The sequence below is a fragment of the Triturus cristatus genome, chromosome 6, assembly GCF_964204655.1.
Source record: "Triturus cristatus chromosome 6, aTriCri1.1, whole genome shotgun sequence".
NCBI classification, from domain to species: Eukaryota; Metazoa; Chordata; class Amphibia; order Caudata; family Salamandridae; genus Triturus; species Triturus cristatus.
In genome coordinates this window covers 1557809218-1557834376 of record NC_140589.1, presented here as the reverse complement: position 1 = coordinate 1557834376, position 25159 = coordinate 1557809218, and positions in this window count along the sequence as shown.

Sequence of the window (25159 nt, the reverse complement as noted above, 5' to 3'; positions counted from 1 at the left end):
TCCAACAGCACTTGCATCAACAGTAATGATTGTCTTTAAACCAAATTGGAAAGGCGCCCAAATTTCAGCATGCAAAATGCTCATTTTTAATTGCTCAAAAGCTTTTTTTTGTGACTCTCCGCAACCAATTTTTTTTTCTGTCTGTAATTATTCTCTCAGTGGACCTGATTTATATGCAAAGTCTCTTACAAATTTTGTATAGTACTCAAAAAGTCCCATGAAGTATCTTAACTTTTGTAGGTTGAAATGTGTTCATTTACTATGGCACTAACTAGATTCATCTTGGGCTTTATACCTTCTTTATACCTTCATCAGTAAACAGATGGCCAAAGCACTCAACTTCTTTGACCAGAAATATGCATTTGTCTTTATGTAGAGTCATGCCTGCTCCAGCGATCAGATCCAAAACTTCCCGTAATGTCTTGTTGTGATCTTCTACACTTTTTAAAAAAACTGATATATTGTCTTGGAAGAATACCACGTTATTGATACCTGTCAATAAATTCAACATTAGTCATTGTAAAACACTGGCCACTGAAGAGAAACCAAATGGTGACCTTTTGAATTGGTAAACACCTTCAGTGGTAAAAAACACTGTCACGTGTTTTGAATCCTGATGCAATTTTACCTGGTGGTATGCACTTCTGAGATCCAATTTAGAAAAACCTTACAACTGGATAACTGGAAAATAAATTCATTAAGATTTGGTAAAGGAAATTAGTCCATAATAGCAGCTGGGTTTGGACTGTGCACATCCACACAGAAGTGAAGAGAGCAATCAGGTTTCTTTGTGACACTGATCGGAGACAACCATTGTGTTGCCTCCACTGGTTCAATGTTTAGATCCTTAATCATTTTCTCAGAATAGATTTCACCTCATTACAGTCCGCCAATAGTACAATAGGTCCTCTCACTTGCAGCCCAAAGTCTCTCTTGAATTCTTTTACTAGAACACCTAGCAATCAATTGATTAATCATAGTCTCTTCTGTCATCAAGTCAAACTTGCACTTCATGGCTAGTTCCTTCAACCTAGCCACTAAGTCATCAATAAATTCAAATGTTTTTTGTGGTTGTGCGTAAAACTAGTGACGTCTCGTTACAACACTAAGGGGCATATTCACAACGAGCTATCGTGAGTTAACAGCACTTTATCGCAGCCAAAGTTGCAATAAACGTATCGCCCCAATCACACACTGGTGTGAACAGCACCAATATACCCGCGATGGCAGCCGCAAAAAACATCGCCACAGATGACCCCTGCAACTATCGCTAATGAGATGCAGAGTAGGCGTTCCCTTGCCAAAAGCCGTGACACCACTCCACAACATTCACAACAACTAGCCAGAACTGCGATAAGAGCACAAAACAGGCGATAAGGCGCGTTAGCAGCAGGAAAATCACACCTGCTCTGACCTGGTGCAAAGTCAGACCACAGCCTGCGCCACAAAAGGGAGCCCAGCCCACAGGCACATCGGAAGGGCAACATATGCCATGGAGCTACTGTTCATGCGAACCGGACAACCAAGAAGGCCACAACATCCACTGCCAGCACCCAAGGACCCCCTACCCCCACCCGGAACACCACCCCGGGCCACCACAGAGGCAGCGCAGAAAAAGACAGCGGACCCCATGAAACGCACCAGCCTCACAGACCCAACAACTGACAATGTCATTGCCCACAACAGGCTCAAAAGGACAAGTATCCTACGCATCCTGACCAACAACGCCCAACAGGCCGACGGCACCAACACAGCGGACAACCACCATCCCACTCCACACAAAGTTGCTGGCTGTGCTGTACCTGATGGCACCTGGTACCCCCAACCAACACCCGCCAGAGTCAGAGGAGTCACACAGCCAGCCACATCCAAGTCACTCACACCTGTCCTGGACATCACCATCAGACTGGTACCCCAGTCCCTATACGTCCAACACAATGCGCAGGATCCACTGGAGACCAAGCAAGGACCATACGCCATAGCTGGATCCACGCACGTGTTGGGGGCAATCCACAGCACACATGTCCTACCTGTGCCCCCGGTGACACAGCACACAATCACTGCAACAGAAACCACACGTCTCACATCAATGTGCAGGCAACAACCAGTGTGCTTGATTCCTTCATCCTCCGACAGTGCATCAGCAGCCAGAGTTCCCAGGATGGCACCAATGGAAATGCACAGCCCCTTGGCAAGTTCCAAATGAACATACCACTCACTTCAACTCCAGAACCATGAAACTCCCAACTCTGGCAATGCACACGTCACAAAATAACAACCAACATGCAAAACAACATGCTCACCCACCAGACACGACAGAACAACTCACAATGGTAACTTGGGCAAGCCATGAGCATGAGCCATCAATGGCATGGCACCTCAGCCACACACTAGCCGAATGTGGGGAGAGGTGGCAACCAGGCATGTGTGAAGGATGCAGGAGAACCATAATTGGGAAAGGACACAATGCCAAGAGTGGCGGAGATGTGCTGGACAGACCATATCCATGGCGACATACACCGCTGGTGTATGGAGTGTAGTGGACAGTGGACGCAACCATGTTACCCCAGCCAGTGGGGGAGATTGCGGAAATGCTGCCTGTTATGTCCCCCCTTTAAGCGTGAGCGGAGTGGGATGGCCTGGCGTACACCAGGCCAGCGTAGGGGTGTGAATAAAAAGCACGCTGCCCTGGGGTGGTCCTATTCCGGAAAGCCCAATGTCTCTGCCAGGGTGGCGCCTCTCACTACGCCACGAGGCTGATGCCGTCCTCGTGAGTGTAGTTGCCTGCGATCCTGTGCACCTGCCATACCCCGGCCCGCTGGACCCCGAACCCGTCAGGCCCTCCCCTGCACAGCCAGTCCACACTGATCACCTTCCGAAACCGGCGTGTGTCAAGAAGTGCCCACCACGTGCCTGCGCAAGCTCCAAGCGTGAGGCCTGCGACCTTGTCAGCCTCCTTAGACCATCACGGCCTTCACAACACAGGCCCGCTTTAATCCTTTGTCTTTGACGTATTCTACTGCCGCCTCCGGCCTACACCACGGTCAAGTAGGTCACACATTTGGAACTGAGTCTTGATTACACCATGGCAGTGAACATTATTTAAGGCTGAGTTCATGTCACTATACTCCCTTCGATGTGGTGCCACCAAGTCTGTGCATAGCACTACAACCACACGTGTCTGTGGGCCTACACAGACTAATGCCCTCGGCCTATGCTGCGCAGGAGTAGGCCACAGAATTGGAACTGAACATCGATTAGTCAAAGGCAGAATACAAATCCTCACATGCAAGGAGAGGCATAAGATGATGACGCGTTGCAGTCTGGAGGGAATAGGATCATCATTACGGAGGTGATCGAACACTACCGGCAACTGCTCTGGTGTCAATAACTCTGTGCATCGCGAGCCGACGACAGTTGGGTGTGGTCCCCTGCTGACTACTGCCTTCGGCCCACACTACGGACAAGTAGGTCACACATTTGGAACTGAGTCTTGATCATACATTGTCTGTGTATGCACAAAGAGGAAGATTCTACTTCAGAGTACTCCCTTTGGTCAGGTGGCAGCAACCATTTGCATAGCATCCCAACAACAAGTGGCTGTGGGCCCTTGCTGACCGCTGCCCTGGCCTATACTGCAGTCGAATAGGTCACACACACCTTCGAATTCATCCTTGGTTTATTTATGGCAGACTTGATGTCATTTTACAGGCCTCATCGCAGACTGCATCCCCTTTCAGCCACGGCGCCACTATGTCTATTCCCCAAGACCCATGGACACTTTCTGGTTGGACTTTGGTGGCAACTGAGTCCATGGACGTGGGGTTGTCTTCGCCATCATGGCGGTGATACTGACTTTGTGGCTAAAACGAGGCTGTGGCATTCCACCCCTCCATTTGCTGCTTGCGGACTGCTTCCACCCTCTGCCTCATGTCCTGGAGGACACCTTCCACTGTCCCCCGCTACCCTTCGCAACATACACCTCGGACATTGATGAGGACCCGCTCAGGTTGTATGGCCCATCTGACTGCACCACAAATCACCGTCCCGTGGCTGGGTGCCTGTGCTAGCCGCGGTGCATCTGGGGCCACTAACTCTGTGCTGGTCATGTCCGGGACCCCTTCTTCTGAGATATTGGATGGCCTCTAAGGCGATGGCCTTAGGGTCATCAACGCCATGTGTCTGTGGCCCTGCGCTGTCTGCTGCCTCTGGCCTCAACTGCGATTCACCAGGGCTCACACATCAAATCGAATCCTGACCGGCCTGGACGTTTCATCACCGCAGGAGGCACACACCACAACCACCAGGACCATCTCCAACCGCCATCTGCCAGAGTCGAAACAGTGGTCTTGACAGACTTACGGAGATGCTCATCAGACTGATACCCTGCTCGGCACTCCAGGTGCCACTGACTCAGTGCACCGCAAGCCATCGTCCGTTATGGATTATGTTTTGTGTTGTGGAGAGGTTGCGCAGAAATGTCACCTCAAGCAGTGTGGGAGACCTGGGACGTTGATGAGGAAGATGATGCAGGTCTAACACACCCCACTACATCTGCATCAGGAATATCTCAAGGGGACACAATCCGAGACTTTTTCTTCACATGGGCGCGCTCAGCTGTAGTGCCCCAACCTCAGTGCACTGCAACACACAGACACTTCTGTTTGCATGTTGTGTGTCCTCTGGACTTTCTCCGGCTCCCTCCATATTGCTCAGCAGTTGACTCTGTTATGTAGGTGTTGTCAGTTTCCGTTGCACTGGTGTCCACTGTTCAAGTGGTTGCCAGCACCATGCACTCCGTGTGGGCTGGCTTGCACTCACCCCACACACATCCAGCACAGGCGTCAATGTACATGTAGCCCTGCTAATAAAGGGACAAGGCGCACGTGCCCGTAGCCAGTTCAACATAATATCTGTGGGTGTCCCTGTGGTCATGTTGTATGCATGAGGGCCCTGGGCCATAGGACATTACATTGTGCTGTGTACAGCAGATGCAGACATGTCACTGCAGGCAGCGGGTTTGAGCTTGGACATGTAGCTTTGTCGTCACCCACTCAATTCGTAAGGGGAGTGGCCAGGGCCATCGCATGCAGAGCCAACTTGGGTGTGTGACTGCTATTTGTGTGCCCCTGGGCGTGGTTGTGTACTGTGAATATGCATCTGCATGTGTCTCTATGGCAGTGTGGGTCTCCTGTGTGGTGTAGGTGGTCCCTGAAGGGTAATTGACACCAATGTCTGTGATCTAGTTCGCCTTCCATGGGTTTGGACCCCACCCACATCTGTTCGACCACCTCCTTTGGGCATGCTGACACATGGCATTGGGGTGCCATGTGTGGGTGGGTGCAGTGTTGTGAGCCAGCTGTGCTTGCGGGTGCTTCCTGCTGTGTGGTCTGTTGCAGGCTCTGTGTTGTCCTCTAAGTAGCTTGGCTGCCCTGTTCCTGGTGGTGGGTTGCGTGGAATGTCCGTGGGCTGTTGTAGGGCGTCGGTGTCGAAGGTGTGGTGGTCCTCTCTTGCATAACAGATGTGTTGTCTTCTATGCTCTGCTGGAGGTGTTGTATGCACCTCTGCAATGTGAAGTAGAGATGCATGTTGACATGATGTTGAGATGTATGTTGGCGCATTGTTCTGGTTGACATGCAGACTGTATGACATTGAAAATGTACTTTGTGACTGTTTGGGAGGTGCTGAATACTGCTGCGGGACAGTGTTCATTTGGACTACATGACAGATGTGAGGTCGTACGCGTACATTTCCATTTCAGAGTTTCCTGCTCTGTCAGATGTAGTAGGCATGTTTCTGTGCATGTGCGGAGCCAGTTGTGTCCTCTGTTCTGCAGTGTCGGCTTTGCGCATTGTACCACGTTGTCATCAATGTGGGTGTGCTGTTCTTGCTATGTGTGTGTGCTGCAGTGTGCCAAGGGGATCAGGTTCATGATCCTGGGTAATTGTGGGTGTGCAGTGTGCTACACTTTGTTGTGCATGTGTGCCATTGTGTCCACCTCCTCCCGTCCCCCCAGTCCCTGTTCGTTACACTCCCTGTTGATGTTGTGTCAGGTCCTCTCGAGCTGTGTCTGTACTCCCTACTCCTTGCACCATCTCCACACTGATGACTGTGGCCTCGGTTTCCTCCAGCTCCTCCTGCAATGCAGGACTGCCACCTCTTGTCGCCATTGCAGCCTTCCTGTTGGCAGCGGGTTTGTGCCTGGTTTAGGTTGTCACATCATGCCAGTGCCTCTTGGCCTCCTCAGCACTCCGACTGCATTCCAGGAGGTCTACTTGTGGGTCAGTTGCTGGTAGTGTTCTGTCACCTCCGTGACGCTGATCTGGTTTTGCTGCGGACTGCTTCCCGTCTTCCTCTCCCTCTTCTCCTCGGTCATCCCCATCCCCGTTGTTTCTTGCTGGTAGTTTGTGGGAGTTGTGGGGTTCGCGTTGGCCTATGCGCTCGGTCAGGGTGCATCCATGTTGCTACGTGCTTTGGCTTGTTTCTGGTGTGTTGTTTCTGTGGTTTTTATGGTGCATTTTCCCACCAGACGCGTGGGATTTGCAAGCTTGTGGCTGGTTTTCGTTACTTTTTGTACCACGATTGGCCTCATCGCATGATTGTTTGAGTTCACGTTTTGCATTTTTGGCAGCGTGGCGTTGAATTTTGCGCAGCCATTTGACGCGTTATCTGGTGACTATCACATGCTACCGCCACGTTGTCAATACTTGGTTGGCACGGCGTAACTTTCCCGCAATGGGCTGCGATGTTGAGAGTTGCGTTAAGCTACTCTTGCGGTAGTTATCACACGTTCTTGTGAATATACCCCTAATTGTCTTTGCAAAGCGATTTTATAACCACAGTTTAGATTCTTTGTAAACATCCTCTATTGCATTACCACTCTCCTCACTCTGGCAAGTAGTTGAGTATACGCTGTCCTTCAGTGCCTTAACATCCCATTAAAATTATTTTCTTCTAAATAGGTGAGAAATTAGTGTACCCAATGCCAAAATATAATTATCAAAAATGTCTCTCCCCTCCTCCCATCCAATAGGCGGATCACCTTGTTGCATAGGAAAGGAGGAGGCACTGTTATTGACTTATATTCATATTGAGACAGACCCTTGACATTTTTAACAATGCAGGGAAATGAACAACCACCAAGAAACCACTACATGGCAGTGTGAGAGGAAGCCACTTGTAGCTAAACCATAGAGAGCAGGGTGTTCCCACCAAAAAACAACTCTTAAAACTGCTCACACTGTTGCCAGATTGGGCTGTTTCCTGCACACATGGGCATAATTTTTCTCATTTGTGCAGGTAAAAACTACCCTGGCAGGATGTGGAAAGTTGGGCGACATTTGCAGTTGTGTGCGTAAAATTAGTGGCTCCTGTGGCACCCACAGAGAAGCTGTTATAATCAGAGCCGTCAATCACTCATAGCGCAAACGCTCTACTTGTGATGGCCCTGCTTCTGTTGATGGCCTGCCGCAAGAGAGAATGGACCAATCATCTAGCGAGGGGCAGGCCTGCCATCATTCTTTTTTAACTTTTCCATTTGCCTCGATTGGCATGGGCTCGAGAGAGGAGGAGTCACGAGTGTCAACGCAGGGCCAGTTTGCCTCTCCTGCAGCCTGCTTCTCTTACGCATGGGTGTCCCTTTGGTGCCCAGCAGGTGTTTTAAGGTGAGATTATGTACGAAGTATGCGGCATTTGTAACCTTCTGTGTTGGGAGCCTTCTAGCTCTCACATCAGGACATAGGGGCAAAACTCAAATTTCTGCATAAAGGAATACACCCTTAGAAATGTTACCAAGGTGGTGTGACCAAAGGAGTGCTCTACTTAGGTCAGTACCTATAAGTAAGACTGTGGAAGTAATCCAGTGAGTTAACTTACTCCTCACAAGGTCAGTAACAGGTCCGCCAAGAGGACAGGCTATTATAGTCTTTCACGTTATTACCGCATCCAACATTTGACAAACCAAGTTTCTCCACAAATGCTGCTACCTGCAACTGTATGGAACTGTGGTAATGTCCTCCTTTACCAGAATATTAAACTTGAGAGGTTGGCAACAGCCACAGCGGCTGCCTCTATCCATCCATACTGCCAGTTTCATTCCAAATGTAACACTTTAGACTTCAAATCAGCGCGCTTGGAATAATAGATTTCAATTTTTTGGATGAATGATGGGCACCACCCCACCTAGGGGGTGTGGTGCCTTTTGTGGCAACAAGGGGCAGAACCGGACGGGAACTCTTCCGGGCCAAGCTACCCGGAAGAGTTTGTGGGCTGCGGGGACCCCCAGAAGCGCGTCACGCGGACCATGGAAACTGAAACTGGCGCTGGGTTTATAAGATCAGGGGGAAGGTAGAACCCCCTCTTTTGTCCCCTCGCCGCGTGGACGGCGACATCGCGGAGTCGTGAGGTTACCGAGTAAGCGGTGCCGGAGCTGTCTAAAGGTGAGGGGGCCTCATTAGCGTAGTCATTGGATCGGGTTAAATCATTCGATCGGGTTAAATTAAAGGAAAATTTAAATTTGGATACGAGTAGCGAGTAATATTTAAGGCATACCGGGGAGCATTGGGTTGTTCTCCTGGCCTCCCTTCGAAGTAGATAGGGTAACGTCTGGAATCGGATTTGCGCCATGTTTATGTGGGAGAGGCGCATTATTAAAAAAAAATGTTAAAAAAATTTAATTAATGTTTCTCAGCGCGTAAGTGCTTAAGGAGGCTCGTTAGCGACGTCGAGCGCGCACCTTACTGAGCCGTTCAATAGTATAAATTGGAGAAGGAACGCGGGGAAATAATGCTTGCTTGCGGTTTTCGGCGATATTAGACGGCAGGCATTGCCGAGCATCGGTCGCGTCTCCAGCAGTGGAGGCCCTGACCCGTACGTGTTGAAATTGGCGTGCATTTGTTTTGATAAGCGGGGAATAAGGGGAAGATTAATGGCTTGCTTGCGGCTTTTAATGGGAGGTAACGGTGGACATTGCCGTGAATCGGTCGCGTCTCCAGCACACATGGAGGCCCCGATCACAGAAGTAAAGCAGGGTCGGCCCAGTTAGCACTCGGATGGGAGACCGCCCTGGAATCGTTTAAGCCACATTTTATAAGGGACTTGCCGGGTAAATGAGGAATGGGGAATAATTATTTGTGGTATAGCGCATTTTTAAGCCCAAGAGGATAGAAGGGCGAATGCACCGTTTAACTGGCAATCAAGGATGAATGCTCGATGGGGATGTTAGGAAGACCCCCCCCCTTGTTTTAGGCTATCTCAGCACGGGAGCACGAGTCAGAGTGGGCCTAACGGCATGGGGTAGGGTGGTGAGTATTACATTGCCGGCTGAGGGGGTACGGTGGTATGGCGCAGCATGCTGGCACAAAGGATAGAGCGTTGGCGCAGCTTCACATCAAGCACGCATGGGGGTGCGATTTGGTGGCGCTGGTGTACGGGGACAACGTGGAAGGGGGTCTCACAGGGGCCTTGGTTCACAGGCGGCAGGAGAAAAGGGGCAACAACTAACTGTATTTTGTTTCTTTAAGTGCAGAATGCCTCCAAAACGGTCTCAGAAGGGTAAAGGCGCCCCGGCCACCAAGGATGATTTCCACTCACTGGCAGAGCTATGGGAGGTTGCAAAAAAAAGGGGGAACAACTGGGCGCTACGCACATTGTCCGAAAAGGGTGAGACGAGCGGGCAACAGGACGGCACGTGTGCCAAGCGGGCAAGGCGGACACCGTAGCGCTTCAAGGATGCACAGCCAGACAAACGCAACAAAGTTATGGACTCTCTGACTGGAACCCCAGGTGAGGCAGGGGTGAAGGGTCAAACGGTCTTGGCCACGGACATTATACAGCCTACAAGCGTGGCTCCCACGGCGCAATTAAACGGGGCAACCATACAGGAGGCAGTAAATTCTGCGTTAACCAATGTGGAGCTCACAGGGGTAGCGGGGCAAGGTATGAGGGCAGGGGTAACACCACCCAGCGCAACAGTACAGCAGGGGGGAGCAGAGGCCGCAACGCCACAAGCCGCTTTCCCGGTGGTAGCACACCAGGGCAGTGGGATAGCACAGGTGTGGGTCCAATCGGGAGGCGTGGCACAATCTCCAGTAGTGGTGGCGGCAACGTCCCAGGGACCAGCCATTAATAACGGGATACCAGGGCCAGTGGTTCCCATGGCAGCACCCCCCCTCGTGGTGGGGGCAGTACTGGCAGGGCAGCCCCTCCTCACACATAGTCTGCTAATGTATGGGTCGGCAACTCCTGCGGTGGCCCCATTTGCGGGGTTCACTTGGCATGTTCCAGTGGAGACCAGAGAAAAAATATTCAGAGGGGAGTTTGTAGACGTTTTTGACCTAATTAATGCTGGGGTAGTTCCGGGCAAAAGCAGGACAGGGAAGGAAGGGGAGCTGAAACAGAAGAGAGTGTGGGTGGACTGGACCATTAAGAATTGGGTCACGGGGTTCGCTATCTATGCAGCTATCATGGTCGAAAGGTACCCCCAAATGGCAGCCCAGTTAATCAGCTACATTTCCATGATTCATGGGGCCGCTTCGGAATTCCCAGGAACGGGTTGGCTTCAGTACGACAACAAGTTTCGGCAAATGAAAGCAGTCCATCCGGCGGTAGCGTGGGATCAGCGGGAGATAAACATTTGGCATTCGGTATTTTATTCAATCGGGTCATTTAACAAGACGAGTCAGCCCTTTCAGAGGGATGGGGGACAAAAAACAGGCTTGTTGGCAGTTCAACAAGAATGAGTGCAACCGGGGCACAGCATGCAAGTTTAAGCATTTGTGTTCCTTCTGCGGGAAGTTGGGACAGAGTAAGTGCTATAAAAAGGGGGGAAGGCCACAAGAGCAGCATACACAGAATCAACCCCAGACTAGGGGACGAAGTACACAAGCATCCTAAGACCCTACCAACTCCCATACAACTCCATGTACTGACGCACCTCCTTAGTAAGTACGACAAGATAAAAGAGGCGCAGTTTCTACACCAGGGTTTTACATTTGGCTTTCGCATCCCATTCAGCGCTACCCCATCAGGCACTCCATCACGCAATCAACGCTCAGTCCTTCGGAACCCAGAGGTGGCTAGACAAAAGATCAAGAAAGAAGTGTCCTTGGGGAGGGTGGCTGGCCCCTTCCATCAACTGCCTAGACACAACTTAGTATGTTCACCCCTGGGTTTAGTACCTAAGAAGGAGGAGGGTAAATTCCGACTGATCCACAATTTGTCAAGTCCACCAGGGTTTTCGGTAAATGATAAACTGGACCCGGACCTATGCACAGTGTGTTACACTACATTTGATGTGGCAATACAGAAACTACAAGGGCTGGGAGCGCTGTTGGCAAAATCAGACATTGAGTCGGCCTTTTGCCTCTTGCCAGTTCACCCAGAGGACACCAAGTTTCTGGGTTTCACCTTCGCTGGAGAGTTTTACATTGACCTTTGCATGCCAATGGGTTGCTCTATTGCATGTGCAGTGTTCGAAATGTTCTGCAGGTTTCTCGAATGGGCAGTGCAGGAACTCCTACCATCAGCGGAGGTGGTGCATTACTTGGATGATTTTCTATTTCTTGGACCACCGGGCTCGTCGGCTTGCAGGAAGGCCCTGCTGGGCTTCCAGCACCTGGTAAAAGCACTGGGGGTTCCCTTGGCAGAGGGAAAAACAGAAGGACCAGGGACACGGTTAACGTTTCTAGGGATAGAAATTGACACGGAGGAGGGAGTGTGCAGACCCCCCCAGGAGAAAGTAGCATCCTTTGGGGCAGCAATAGAGGCATATTTGACAGCAAACAAGGTGACACTTCATCAATTGCAAATCCTGGTAGGGCAGCTTAATTTTGCACTCAGGGTGATACCTATGGGCCGCGTCTTTTCTAGAAGCATAGCACGGGCAATGTCCGGCCTGAGGGCAAAACACCACCACACCAGGCTTTCTGCTGAAGTCAGAACCGATTTGGGGATATGGAAGGAATTCTTGGTAGGCTTCAATGGAGCGGTAATTTGGCAACAACCCAGTCAGGCAAATGCTGAGTTAGAATTGTTCACGGATGCTGCAGGCAGTGTAGGATTCGGAGCAATATTAGGCACCAGGTGGTGCATGCAGCATTGGCCGGGGGAGTGGACAGTGTCAGGGCTCACCCGCAACATCACCTTTCTTGAGCTTTTCCCAATCATTGTGGCTTTGCATTTGTGGGGTGACATGCTGGAAAACAGGCATGTAATATTTTGGTCCTACAGCATGTCAGCGGTAATGGCTATTAATAATCAGAGAGCTACTTGCCCCTGGGTACTGCGCCTGCTGAAAGAATTAGTGCTAGGGTGTTTGCAGCGCAATGTATACTTTACAGCAAAACACGTGCCGGGGGTGGATAACACAGTTGCTGACGCCCTGTCCCGTTTTAAGTTAACAGAGTTCCGTGCCCGATGGCCGCAAGCCGACAAACAGATGACAAACTTTCCGGAGGGGTTATGGAAGCTTGGTGCCCCACAGCTCCCGAGTTGATAACAACGTCTTTGGCCCCCAAGACTAAGAGTATGTATGAGAAGTCATGGAAAGCGTTACAACAAACAAATGATGGACGGAATGCTGACAATGCAGACATTCTCCCCCAGTCAAGAGATCTGGGTTAAATCCATCGTTCTTTTGCCCACTACGCCACCCCAGTTCAGACATGGCCATATGCAAATCAGTCTTGACCCTGTGCCTCATGGGAACAGTCCAGCCCGAACTGCCAAGCCATGTCTTCCCTGGACCAGAATCAAGCATCCTAGGACCGGTTTCTGGCTATCAGCCGTCATCAGCCAGGATAGCTTGACTCCAGTGGCGTAGTGAGCACGGGTCCCACGTCTGGGAATACCCATCCCACTTAGGGCGAAAAGCGTTACAACAAACAAATGATGGACGGAATGCTGACAATGCAGACATTCTCCCCCAGTCAAGAGATCTGGGTTAAATCCATCGTTCTTTTGCCCACTACGCCACCCCAGTTCAGACATGGCCATATGCAAATCAGTCTTGACCCTGTGCCTCATGGGAACAGTCCAGCCCGAACTGCCAAGCCATGTCTTCCCTGGACCAGAATCAAGCATCCTAGGACCGGTTTCTGGCTATCAGCCGTCATCAGCCAGGATAGCTTGACTCCAGTGGCGTAGTGAGCACGGGTCCCACGTCTGGGAATACCCATCCCACTTAGGGCGAAAAGCGTTACAACAAACAAATGATGGACGGAATGCTGACAATGCAGACATTCTCCCCCAGTCAAGAGATCTGGGTTAATTCCATCGTTCTTTTGCCCACTACGCCACCCCAGTTCAGACATGGCCATATGCAAATCAGTCTTGACCCTGTGCCTCATGGGAACAGTCCAGCCCGAACTGCCAAGCCATGTCTTCCCTGGACCAGAATCAAGCATCCTAGGACCGGTTTCTGGCTATCAGCCGTCATCAGCCAGGACAGCTTGACTCCAGTGGCGTAGTGAGCACGGGTCCCACGTCTGGGAATACCCATCCCACTTAGGGCGAAAAGCGTTACAACAAACAAATGATGGACGGAATGCTGACAATGCAGACATTCTCCCCCAGTCAAGAGATCTGGGTTAAATCCATCGTTCTTTTGCCCACTACACCACCCCAGTTCAGACATGGCCATATGCAAATCAGTCTTGACCCTGTGCCTCATGGGAACAGTCCAGCCCGAACTGCCAAGCCATGTCTTCCCTGGACCAGAATCAAGCATCCTAGGACCGGTTTCTGGCTATCAGCCGTCATCAGCCAGGATAGCTTGACTCCAGTGGCGTAGTGAGCACGGGTCCCACGTCTGGGAATACCCATCCCACTTAGGGCGAAAAGCGTTACAACAAACAAATGATGGACGGAATGCTGACAATGCAGACATTCTCCCCCAGTCACTAGATCTGGGTTAAATCCATCGTTCTTTTGCCCACTACGCCACCCCAGTTCAGACATGGCCATATGCAAATCAGTCTTGACCCTGTGCCTCATGGGAACAGTCCAGCCCGAACTGCCAAGCCATGTCTTCCCTGGACCAGAATCAAGCATCCTAGGACCGGTTTCTGGCTATCAGCCGTCATCAGCCAGGATAGCTTGACTCCAGTGGCGTAGTGAGCACGGGTCCCACGTCTGGGAATACCCATCCCACTTAGGGCGAAAAGCGTTACAACAAACAAATGATGGACGGAATGCTGACAATGCAGACATTCTCCCCCAGTCAAGAGATCTGGGTTAATTCCATCGTTCTTTTGCCCACTACGCCACCCCAGTTCAGACATGGCCATATGCAAATCAGTCTTGACCCTGTGCCTCATGGGAACAGTCCAGCCCGAACTGCCAAGCCATGTCTTCCCTGGACCAGAATCAAGCATCCTAGGACCGGTTTCTGGCTATCAGCCGTCATCAGCCAGGATAGCTTGACTCCAGTGGCTTGGCAGTTCGGGCTGGACTGTTCCCATGAGGCACAGGCTCAAGACTGATTTGCATATGGCTGGGTTCAAACTGGAACGGCATGGTGAGCAAAAAAACGATGGATTTAGGCCCAGATCTCTGTACTGGGGTGAATGTATGACATTGTTCTGCATTCTGTCCATCAATTGTTGTTTTTGCATTTGTCACCCCGAGTGGAAAGGGTATGCCCAGACGTGGGTCCCTTGCTCTCCATGCCACTGGAAATCAAGCAAGCCTGGCTGAAGACGGCTGAAATGCCAGAAACCGGTCCTAGGATGCTTGTTTCCAGTCCAGGGAGAACCTGGCTTGGCAGTTCGGGCTGGACTGTTCCCATGAGGCACAGGCTCAAGACTGATTTGCATATGGCTGGGTTCAAACTGGAACGGCATGGTGAGCAAAAAAACGATGGATTTAGGCCCAGATCTCTGTACTGGGGTGAATGTATGACATTGTTCTGCATTCTGTCCATCAATTGTTGTTTTTGCATTTGTCACCCCGAGTGGAAAGGGTATGCCCAGACGTGGGTCCCTTGCTCTCCATGCCACTGGAAATCAAGCAAGCCTGGCTGAAGACGGCTGAAATGCCAGAAACCGGTCCTAGGATGCTTGTTTCCAGTCCAGGGAGAACCTGGCTTGGCAGTTCGGGCTGGACTGTTCCCATGAGGCACAGGCTCAAGACTGATTTGCATATGGCTGGGTTCAAACTGGAACGGCATGGTGAGCAAAAAAACGATGGATTTAGGCCCAGATCTCTGTACTGGGGTGAATGTATGACATTGTTCTGCATTCTGTCCATCAATTGTTGTTTTTGCATTTGTCACCCCGAGTGGAAAGGGTATGCCCAGACGTGGGTCCCTTGCTCTCCATGCCACTGGAAATCAAGCAAGCCTGGCTGAAGACGGCTGAAATGCCAGGAACCGGTCCTAGGATGCTTGTTTCCAGTCCAGGGAGAACCTGGCTTGGCAGTTCGGGCTGGACTGTTCCCATGAGGCACAGGCTCAAGACTGATTTGCATATGGCTGGGTTCAAACTGGAACGGCATGGTGAGCAAAAAAACGATGGATTTAGGCCCAGATCTCTGTACTGGGGTGAATGTATGACATTGTTCTGCATTCTGTCCATCAATTGTTGTTTTTGCATTTGTCACCCCGAGTGGAAAGGGTATGCCCAGACGTGGGTCCCTTGCTCTCCATGCCACTGGAAATCAAGCAAGCCTGGCTGAAGACGGCTGAAATGCCAGAAACCGGTCCTAGGATGCTTGTTTCCAGTCCAGGGAGAACCTGGCTTGGCAGTTCGGGCTGGACTGTTCCCATGAGGCACAGGCTCAAGACTGATTTGCATATGGCTGGGTTCAAACTGGAACGGCATGGTGAGCAAAAAAACGATGGATTTAGGCCCAGATCTCTGTACTGGGGTGAATGTATGACATTGTTCTGCATTCTGTCCATCAATTGTTGTTTTTGCATTTGTCACCCCGAGTGGAAAGGGTATGCCCAGACGTGGGTCCCTTGCTCTCCATGCCACTGGAAATCAAGCAAGCCTGGCTGAAGACGGCTGAAATGCCAGAAACCGGTCCTAGGATGCTTGTTTCCAGTCCAGGGAGAACCTGGCTTGGCAGTTCGGGCTGGACTGTTCCCATGAGGCACAGGCTCAAGACTGATTTGCATATGGCTGGGTTCAAACTGGAACGGCATGGTGAGCAAAAAAACGATGGATTTAGGCCCAGATCTCTGTACTGGGGTGAATGTATGACATTGTTCTGCATTCTGTCCATCAATTGTTGTTTTTTCATTTGTCACCCCGAGTGGAAAGGGTATGCCCAGACGTGGGTCCCTTGCTCTCCATGCCACTGGAAATCAAGCAAGCCTGGCTGAAGACGGCTGAAATGCCAGAAACCGGTCCTAGGATGCTTGTTTCCAGTCCAGGGAGAACCTGGCTTGGCAGTTCGGGCTGGACTGTTCCCATGAGGCACAGGCTCAAGACTGATTTGCATATGGCTGGGTTCAAACTGGAACGGCATGGTGAGCAAAAAAACGATGGATTTAGGCCCAGATCTCTGTACTGGGGTGAATGTATGACATTGTTCTGCATTCTGTCCATCAATTGTTGTTTTTGCATTTGTCACCCCGAGTGGAAAGGGTATGCCCAGACGTGGGTCCCTTGCTCTCCATGCCACTGGAAATCAAGCAAGCCTGGCTGAAGACGGCTGAAATGCCAGAAACCGGTCCTAGGATGCTTGTTTCCAGTCCAGGGAGAACCTGGCTTGGCAGTTCGGGCTGGACTGTTCCCATGAGGCACAGGCTCAAGACTGATTTGCATATGGCTGGGTTCAAACTGGAACGGCATGGTGAGCAAAAAAACGATGGATTTAGGCCCAGATCTCTGTACTGGGGTGAATGTATGACATTGTTCTGCATTCTGTCCATCAATTGTTGTTTTTGCATGAGAAGTCATGGAAGGCATACTTGTCTATCGTTAGGGGGTCAGGGGCGTTGGAGAGGTGGTCACCGCATAGTGTCCTGGTATTTATGGTACGGCAGAAAGAGAGCGGTAAATCCCTGCCCATGGTGAGGAGGCAGCTATCAGCAATAGCTTTTTAGGCGGGTCTGGGGGGGGTGGCTGACCCCACAAAAGACCCAAGAGTCAAAAGGGCGATAAAAGGGTGGGAACGCCTGGCGCCGGGGGTAAAAGACAATAGAAGGCCGATTGATGCTAGCAGACTGGCAAACATCCTGGAAGTGTTGCCTCGCATCTGCTTCTCACTGTTTGAAACACAATTTCTGAGATTAGCATACTCATTAGCCTTCTTTGGGGCCTTTAGAGTTTCGGAATTACTACCCGCTTCAAAGTCAGATAGGGAGGGGGGCTTACGCCTGGAGGACGTGATCCTAACCGGTAATGCTATGCAGGTCAGAGTTCGGAGGTCCAAGACGGACCCGTTGAGCAAGGGGACGAGGGTCCATTTGGGGTCAGTGACGGGGGCCACCTTTTGTCCGGTAACCTTGGCCCACAGTTTCTTCCAGATTAGACCAAGTGGAGGGGACCAGAGGGTGTATTGCATGCTGATGGCATTCCCCTGACTAGATTTCAATTTACCAGGATATGCAAGCGAGCATTGGAATCTCTGGGGGTGGAGACGACACATTTCACATCCCATTCATTCCGCATCGGGGCAGCCACAACGGCCGCAGCTTTGGGTCTTCCCGGTGACACTATTAAGAGGGTGGGGCGATGGAAGTCATCATTTTTCGAACGCTATGTACGCCCTCACCTTGCATGAATCCCCAGACTGTCCTGCCCCCCCTGCAGCTGCTGATTCTGTCTCCTTTACAATTTGATCCAGGTGTCCCGAGTCAGAGAACCCAAGTATGCTGGTGTGGCCACTCATTTATACGCAGAGCAGGGCTCTTCTTCAACGAAACACGCAGAGACAGAGGGCAGAATGCGAAGGGGGTCGACCACCATTGGGTGGGGGTGGGAGGACAGCGGCTAGTAGATGTGTCCCGAACGACTTGCGGGGTGCCTTGACCAGGGGCATGCCAGTCCCAGATGTGTTGGTGATTCATTCAGGTGGCAAAGATATGATCCCAGCGGGCAGGAGGGGAGTTAAGGAAGCGCTGTTCTCTGCCCTTTCAGTGGTTAGGAACATGCTACCAGACACAAAAATATTTTGGTCGGAAGTGATCCCACGCCAAGTATGGGCAAAGGGGGCGCCGGTTAAGGCAGTCAATAAATCAGTAAAGAGGTTGAATCAGTGGGTGGCGGAAATCCTAAAGATGTCTAGCATCAGTACCATTAAGCACAAGCTAATACAGGTGACAAGTCCCGGACTGTACGCACCGGACGGAGTGCACCTGTCCCATGCAGGGCTGGAGCTGTTTGCACACAACATTTTGGGAGCCCTCGCGGTGGAAGTAGAAGGAACAAGGGGGGGAGGGCGAATTTGCCAGGGAGCGCATCACTCTGTGGCAGGGTCCTGGACAAGAGAAATGACAGGGACTCCGGTTGACGGCGGCTGCTTGGCCCCAGAACAGGGCGCGCAGTCTATTGTGGGCTCAGGGCTGGTGGGAGAGGGGGCTGACCTGCTGGTGGCCCTGGACTCTCTGGCACTACCCAGGAAGCCGGCACTAGTTATCAGCAGTGATGAAACTACCTGCGGCTCTGTTGGCCGGTGGGCGGTCAGCACAAAAGAGAGCAGGGTAGCTTGGTTGTGGCCTGCTGGCACAACACGCGGCAAAGGGCCTGTGGAGAGTCAAATGTAAATACAAATGTAGAGATGTAAAGTATATAACCCTGATATCCTCTTGGCGTGCTGTGGTGTATTAAATAAGCAATAATAAAGTTGGTCAAGAGATTAACAGTGAGTGAGCCAATATGGAAATTGGCGGTATCATGTTGAAATTAATATAGACTACGCTGTGAAGACCAACTACTGTCTGACTGGTTTTACTGGGTTGTAACCCGTACGGCAAGGGGGGGCGTGAGAAGGGCGATGGTGTGGTGAATTGCACATTGTATGCCAACTATGATGGGCACCACACCACCTAGGGGGCGTGGTGCCTTTAGTGGCAACAAGGGGCAGAACCGGACGGGAACTCTTCCCGGCCAAGCTACCCGGAAGAGTTGGTGGGCTGCAGGGACCCCCGGAATCGTGTCACGCGGACCATGGAAACTGAAACTGGTGCAGGGTTTATAAGATCAGGGGGAAGGTAGAACCCCCTCTTTTGTCCCCTCGCCGCATGGACGGCGACATCGCGGAGTCGTGAGGTTACCCACCCACCCATCCCTAAGCTCAGAGTTCTGGTGTAGGCGGGGTCCTGGACAAGAGAAATGACAGGGACTCCGGTTGACGGCGGCTGCTTGGCCCCAGAACAGGGCGCGCAGTCTATTGTGGGCTCCGGGCTGGCGGGAGAGGGGGCTGACCTGCTGGTGGCCCTGGACTATCTGGCCCTACCCAGGAAGCCGGCACTAGTTATCAGCAGTGATGAAACTACCTGCGGCTCTGTTGGCCGGTGGGCGGTCAGCACAAAAGAAAACAGGGTATCTTGGTTGTGGCCTGCTGGCACAACACGCGGCAAAGGGCCTGTGGAGAGTCAAATGTAAATACAAATGTAGAGATGTAAAGTATATAACCCTGATATCCTCTTGGCGTGCTGTGGTGTATTAAATAAGCAATAATAAAGTTGGTCAAGAGATTAACAGTGAGTGAGCCAATATGGAAATTGGCGGTATCATATTGAAATTAATAAAGACCAGCTGTGAAGACCAACTACTGTCTGACTGGTTTTACTGGGTTGTAACCCATACGGCAAGGGGGGGCGTGAGAAGGGCGATGGTGTGGTGAATTGCACATTGTATGCCAACTATTGAAAGGTCCAATTACACTAGAGCTTGAGGGCATGTGCTACTTCTGTGTCTGCTGGTGCTGCAAAAGAGACCCAGTGCTTCAGTGAAACCGTCATGTTTTTAAAATTCGTGCCGGGTTTCCCCCACCTGCACCCCTTTATCTCAAAAAACAAAACAAAAAAAGAACCACAGACTATGGGATGCATTTGGACTTCAGTCTGAGTTCAACCGCAAACCGCTCAATTCCTGTCATCTGGTCTTATGGCACCAGATCGATGTACACTGCTTCTCGCATTCAACTAGTCAATCTACATTATCCTCAACAGAAGCATCTGCCATCTGCTTATTCCATTGATTTATTCATCAATCCATCCATCTTCTTCCTTAGCATCCACAACCATGAACAGCAGCAAAGCTTTCCATTGAGACACCAACCCAGGCATTACTCTCCATTCATCTTCCCCTGGTGAACTGGTGCTTTCATTACTATCTCCTTCTACACCTCGCTTATAAATTGTGCACTCCTGGAACTTGTTGCACATAAATCGGGCTACTTTCTGCTGCCGTTAAAATGTTATCTTAATTTGCAGACAGAGCACTCCTGTAAATTGATGGTTAACTGGTGATCACTCTGACGTGAAAATTACAACCACCCAACGCGTTTAGCTGCCAATCAGGGCCGGCTTTAGGGCAGTGCGACTGGTGCGGCTGCACCGGGTGCTGACCTGTGGAGGGGGCGCCAACCTCGGGGTGGTGCTGTGTTTCGAAATAGCTTATGATTAGAGAGATGAGGAGCACTTTTTCCTGGTGGTAGTGAGAGAACCAGAGGAGGTGTTCATGTGGTGCGGGGGCGTCAAAAATGATTGTTGTACCGGGCACCACCAGTGCTAAAGCCGGTCCTGCTGCCAATCTTGGCCATGCGCCAACAAGAGATCCGACAGCAGTCACCGCTGATTTTCTAGGCTTCGGGCTGACAGCCATGCTCTTCCTCGATATGGCGTGACGTGAAACCCCGTTGCTCAACAGGCTGAAGTGTGCTCAAAACGTGGAACTGCAACAGCAGTGCTGGAAGAGTCCCTCTTGGGGGAAAAAATAATAATAATGTTCTTATCTGGGAGGATAGTAGTGAAATGGTTCACTTTCCCAGACCTTGAATCCTCTCTAGCGTGCACTTACTTCTGTGGTGAACACATTAATGTAGCTGAGAACTTGCTCCTTATCCATCGGAGCGGCACGGGCTATATTCTGCCAACTTCACCTTCATGTTACCCTGCTGGCTGGCAGGATCCCATGCTCGTCACCAAAGAATGTGTTTTAATTACCACACAGCACTGGTAAGTCTTCTTCTCCACTATTAATGCAGGTGAATAACCTGTGCCTCACAAGCCAGGCACCTCTCATCAATGGCATTCCAACTGCTACCCCACATGATGACCTCACCAACAGAACCCCATTACATAGACCAATGACCTACGTGACATTCTCTACTGTACATGGTAAGATAGGCTACCCAAGACCACAATATAACAGGAACACCATGAGAAAATAAAGCTGTCATCAACCTGAATTAGGCAGTCACCTGTGTAGCAATGATACTCCTTCATGTATACAGTAACAGAGGTGCATATTGCTTTGGATCTATGTACCTCTCTGGGCTTTAGTGCTACTTCTATTGCTGTATAGGATTCAGGGGAGCTCTGGCAGTTGAGGGGGGAGAAGGAAAGTGACACCCACATCCAGGAATGAGTGGGTGGAGGGAGCGGGGATGGAGAAGGGGAGGGGGCATGTGAGAGAAGGAGGGGTCATGTTCACTGTACTTTGGGGTATCTGTGAGAGGAGGAGCGCTTGCCTAAGGGAGATGAGTGGGGGCAACGGCAGGCCTTGGTGGGGCAAATCTGACGGACCCACGCAAGAGAGAAGGAGACAGGAAGCCTTATCCTGGTGCAGGTTGCAATCAGGGTTGACACTCCCGATGCAGCCTGGGAAGTGTAGAAGGTAAGAAGGAGAATGACAGCGAAGCTAAAGAAGAGGCAAATGTAGGGGGCAGAGAAACAGGACGAGGCTGATGTGGGGGTGTAAGTGATATGTGAGCATGGTGACAAACAAGAAACAAATCAAGGCAGACCCAGGTGGAGAGGGGCAGATCAAGGGGGAGAAGTGTGCCAACGGCGATCATGCAAAAAGGGCCCCCACATGTCCAGAAGATTATCATAATGGTCAGTGAGCCGAACAATCATCCGCGCGTAGGTGGGCACCTGGAACAACTCACGTAACCAGTCCTCAGGAGTCATATAGGTGGGTGTCATCCAAAGCTTCAGCATGTTAGCGGAGGGGGCAAGAGTAATGGATGCCCTTTTAGCTTCCACAAGAACACAGAGAGGCGGTGTCACTTCCGTGTATACCTTGCAGGGCAGGGAGCCTGCACATTTTTGTTGATCTTATAATATTCAGATGGATAGCCATCAAGTCCCTGGGCCTTGCCATAGGGCAAGTCATCAATTGTCTCCAGTATTTCTTCTGAGGTGATATCTGCCTCCAAAGCCAGGCTCTGGTCGGCCTTGCAGTGGGGATAGCGCTGTGGGACAGAAAGTCCTCCACTTTGTCGGGGCGCAAACAGTGTTGAGGGGGTAGTGGGTTGCAAAATGAGATCTAACAGATTCCAATACATCCAGTGAGTTAGTAAGGAGTTGGCCATCCGCCTGTCGAACTGCCAGTATGGAGCATGTGATGCCCTGTCACTGCAACTACAGTGCCAAGAGATGTCCTACCTTCTCTCCACGCTCATAATGGCATGCTTAACGTGGAACAGTAACATTTCGCCACAAGAGGTGTAAAGGCCATTGTGGTAGTATTTGGCTTACAGCAGGGTCAGTAGCATATCTCGTGAGGGGGACCGGGAGTATTGGGCCATGAGGGAGGCAAGGGGGATTCCAATTGCAGCTGTTTGCTCGAGGCCTCATGTTTGTACTGGAAGGTGTCACGCATTAGGTCACCTATCACCGTTGCCTTTCTCCCACCCATAAGGTAATTGGTGAATCTTTGGTCCCCTCATTTACATCAAGAAAAGATTGTAGTAATGAACACAATTGCTCATTGTCTATGGGGGACTTGTATTACGAGAGGTTAAGGTGCCAGTTTGGGGGTGGGGGGGTAAATGTCATTCAATTCAAGACAGAGGCAGATTATATCTTGGTCAGAAACCCCGGCCGGGGAATAATATTGAGTTGGTCAAGTAGCTAACCAGAGCCACACTGAGGAGAAAGAAATCTATTCTGGACTGGGTGTAGGTGTAGTCCAGTTTGATGGTCTCTACGGGTCAGTCAAGGAAAAATCTGACACCAGTTTGTGCAGGAGACCGCCCTCTGATGTTGTGGTGTTAAGGCTGATTGGATTTGTCCTGAAAGAGGCCTGGGATCATATTCCAGTTGCACCCCCAAATGAACTTATGTTGCCAGAGAATCATAGTCAAGGCGGCATAGGTAGCTTTCTTGAAATGGATCGGGCGTACACAGAGCTGATAAGGAGGACCTGATCATATAAAGAACCCCTAATAAGGAAAAAGTGGCCTTGAGGGTCGCACCAAGTCTGAACGGTCTTGCCCAGCAGGTGTTTAGTCAGAAACATGGTGATAGAGCTTCGCAGAGGGGGCCTCTCTGACCCCTGGCAGGACCTTCCATACGTGGTACTCCTGGCCCTCCCAATCTCAGTGGAGTTTCAGACTCTCTGCATCAGAAATATGAGTCTCTTTAAGAAGAGCAATGCCTGGCTTAAGGGAGCGGGTGTACCTAAAGATCTTCCAGTGCTAGTATAATGGGTGAGGCCATTCACGTTCTTTGAAAGTGAGGTGAGGACATATACCCAACAGAGGAAGCCAACAAAAGGACTTAAGGTGAGAGGCTGAGGGCCTGCGGGTAGTGGGAGGGAAAATGGGAGGAGATTAGGAATGGAAGGGGGCACAATGGATAGGCACTCAGTGACCCGCCTTTGGGAAATAGTGAACCTACTTTGAACGGGCCAGAGAGAATGGCCAAAATGCTGAATTGCAGTGGTTGGGGCCTTCCTAAAGTGTGAAGTATAGAGTAAGAGGGGGGAAGGAAGGGGGTCTGCTGTCTTGCGAAGCATAAGGTAGGGAGATGCTGAAGAGAGGGGAGGCAACAATCAGCAGGTAACCAAGAGGCAATCGTGGGGCTCTGCAACTAACATGGTATACTTGGTGGGGGTGTGGTGGGATGCATAGTCAACTGACCTGACCCATGGGAACTCAGGAGCAGGAGATCCCATCAGCAGGGGCAGCAGTTTTGAAGAGGGAGCAGGATTGGCCATGGGATGCGAGTTCTTGTGAAGACAGCGTGGCTTTGGGCCACCCAAAAACTGTTTCGTAACATCCTCCAGACATTTATGTTCTGTAGAGGAGGACTTCGAGGGACCCTCATGTTGAAGGGGGGGAAAGGCACCTGAGGAGGACCAGGTCCACATCAGTTGGTACAAATACCTCCAGATACCCTACCAACTGACTAGGATCGGGGAATCCCATTGTCTTATTACCTTGAGTGATCTTCATGACTGTGGCGTCTAGGAGGCCATAGTGAATGCCAAGTTGCCGATGACGAGGTTCTAGTTGGAGGAAGCGCCTGCAGAGGGTCTGAGTTTCCGGGGTAAAGCCTTCAGACAGGAATAATGTGCGCCCATCATGTTGAAAGAGCCGTGCTTTTTAGCCACCTGGATCCCCTGGCGGGCCTGCTGGTGCCGCAAGATGCAGGCGATTATCTGCCTCGGACCATCCTTGAGCAGTGAGCAACACTGATGGATCCTATGGGCCCTCTGACTCCAAGGGAGAATCAGAGAACAAGCCCATCAGAGTGGAACAAATCTAGCTAGGAATTCCATGATGTTATCTCTTTCTAGTTTTTACGAAACCCCGTAAATCTAAACATTGTCCCAGCGAGAGCAGGCTTCCATTTCCACAATTTCTTCTGTAGGTGACACTGCTCCTACATTTTGTCATCAATCTGGCCCAAAAGGGTTTGTTCCCACTTGGGGACACAGTAAGTTAAAAAATTATCCGAATTATTTTTGCTTGTTTTCAACACAGAGGCCCCTGATGAAGGGACCATGGGTCCTGCAATACATAGGGCAAGGGTAACGATAACATCAATGTGGAACTCACAGATGAAGCAGAACTAATACAATTTCATAAATCTTGTCATGTGATTTTTATTTAAAAATTGATCTGTAAGCACTAATTTGTTTTTGTGAAATCGATTTATGTAATATAAACATGAATACATGAACAATACATCCTGTTTTGAGAATAATATTTTGCATAAATTGGATTAATTTCATTTGGGTGACATGGTAATATG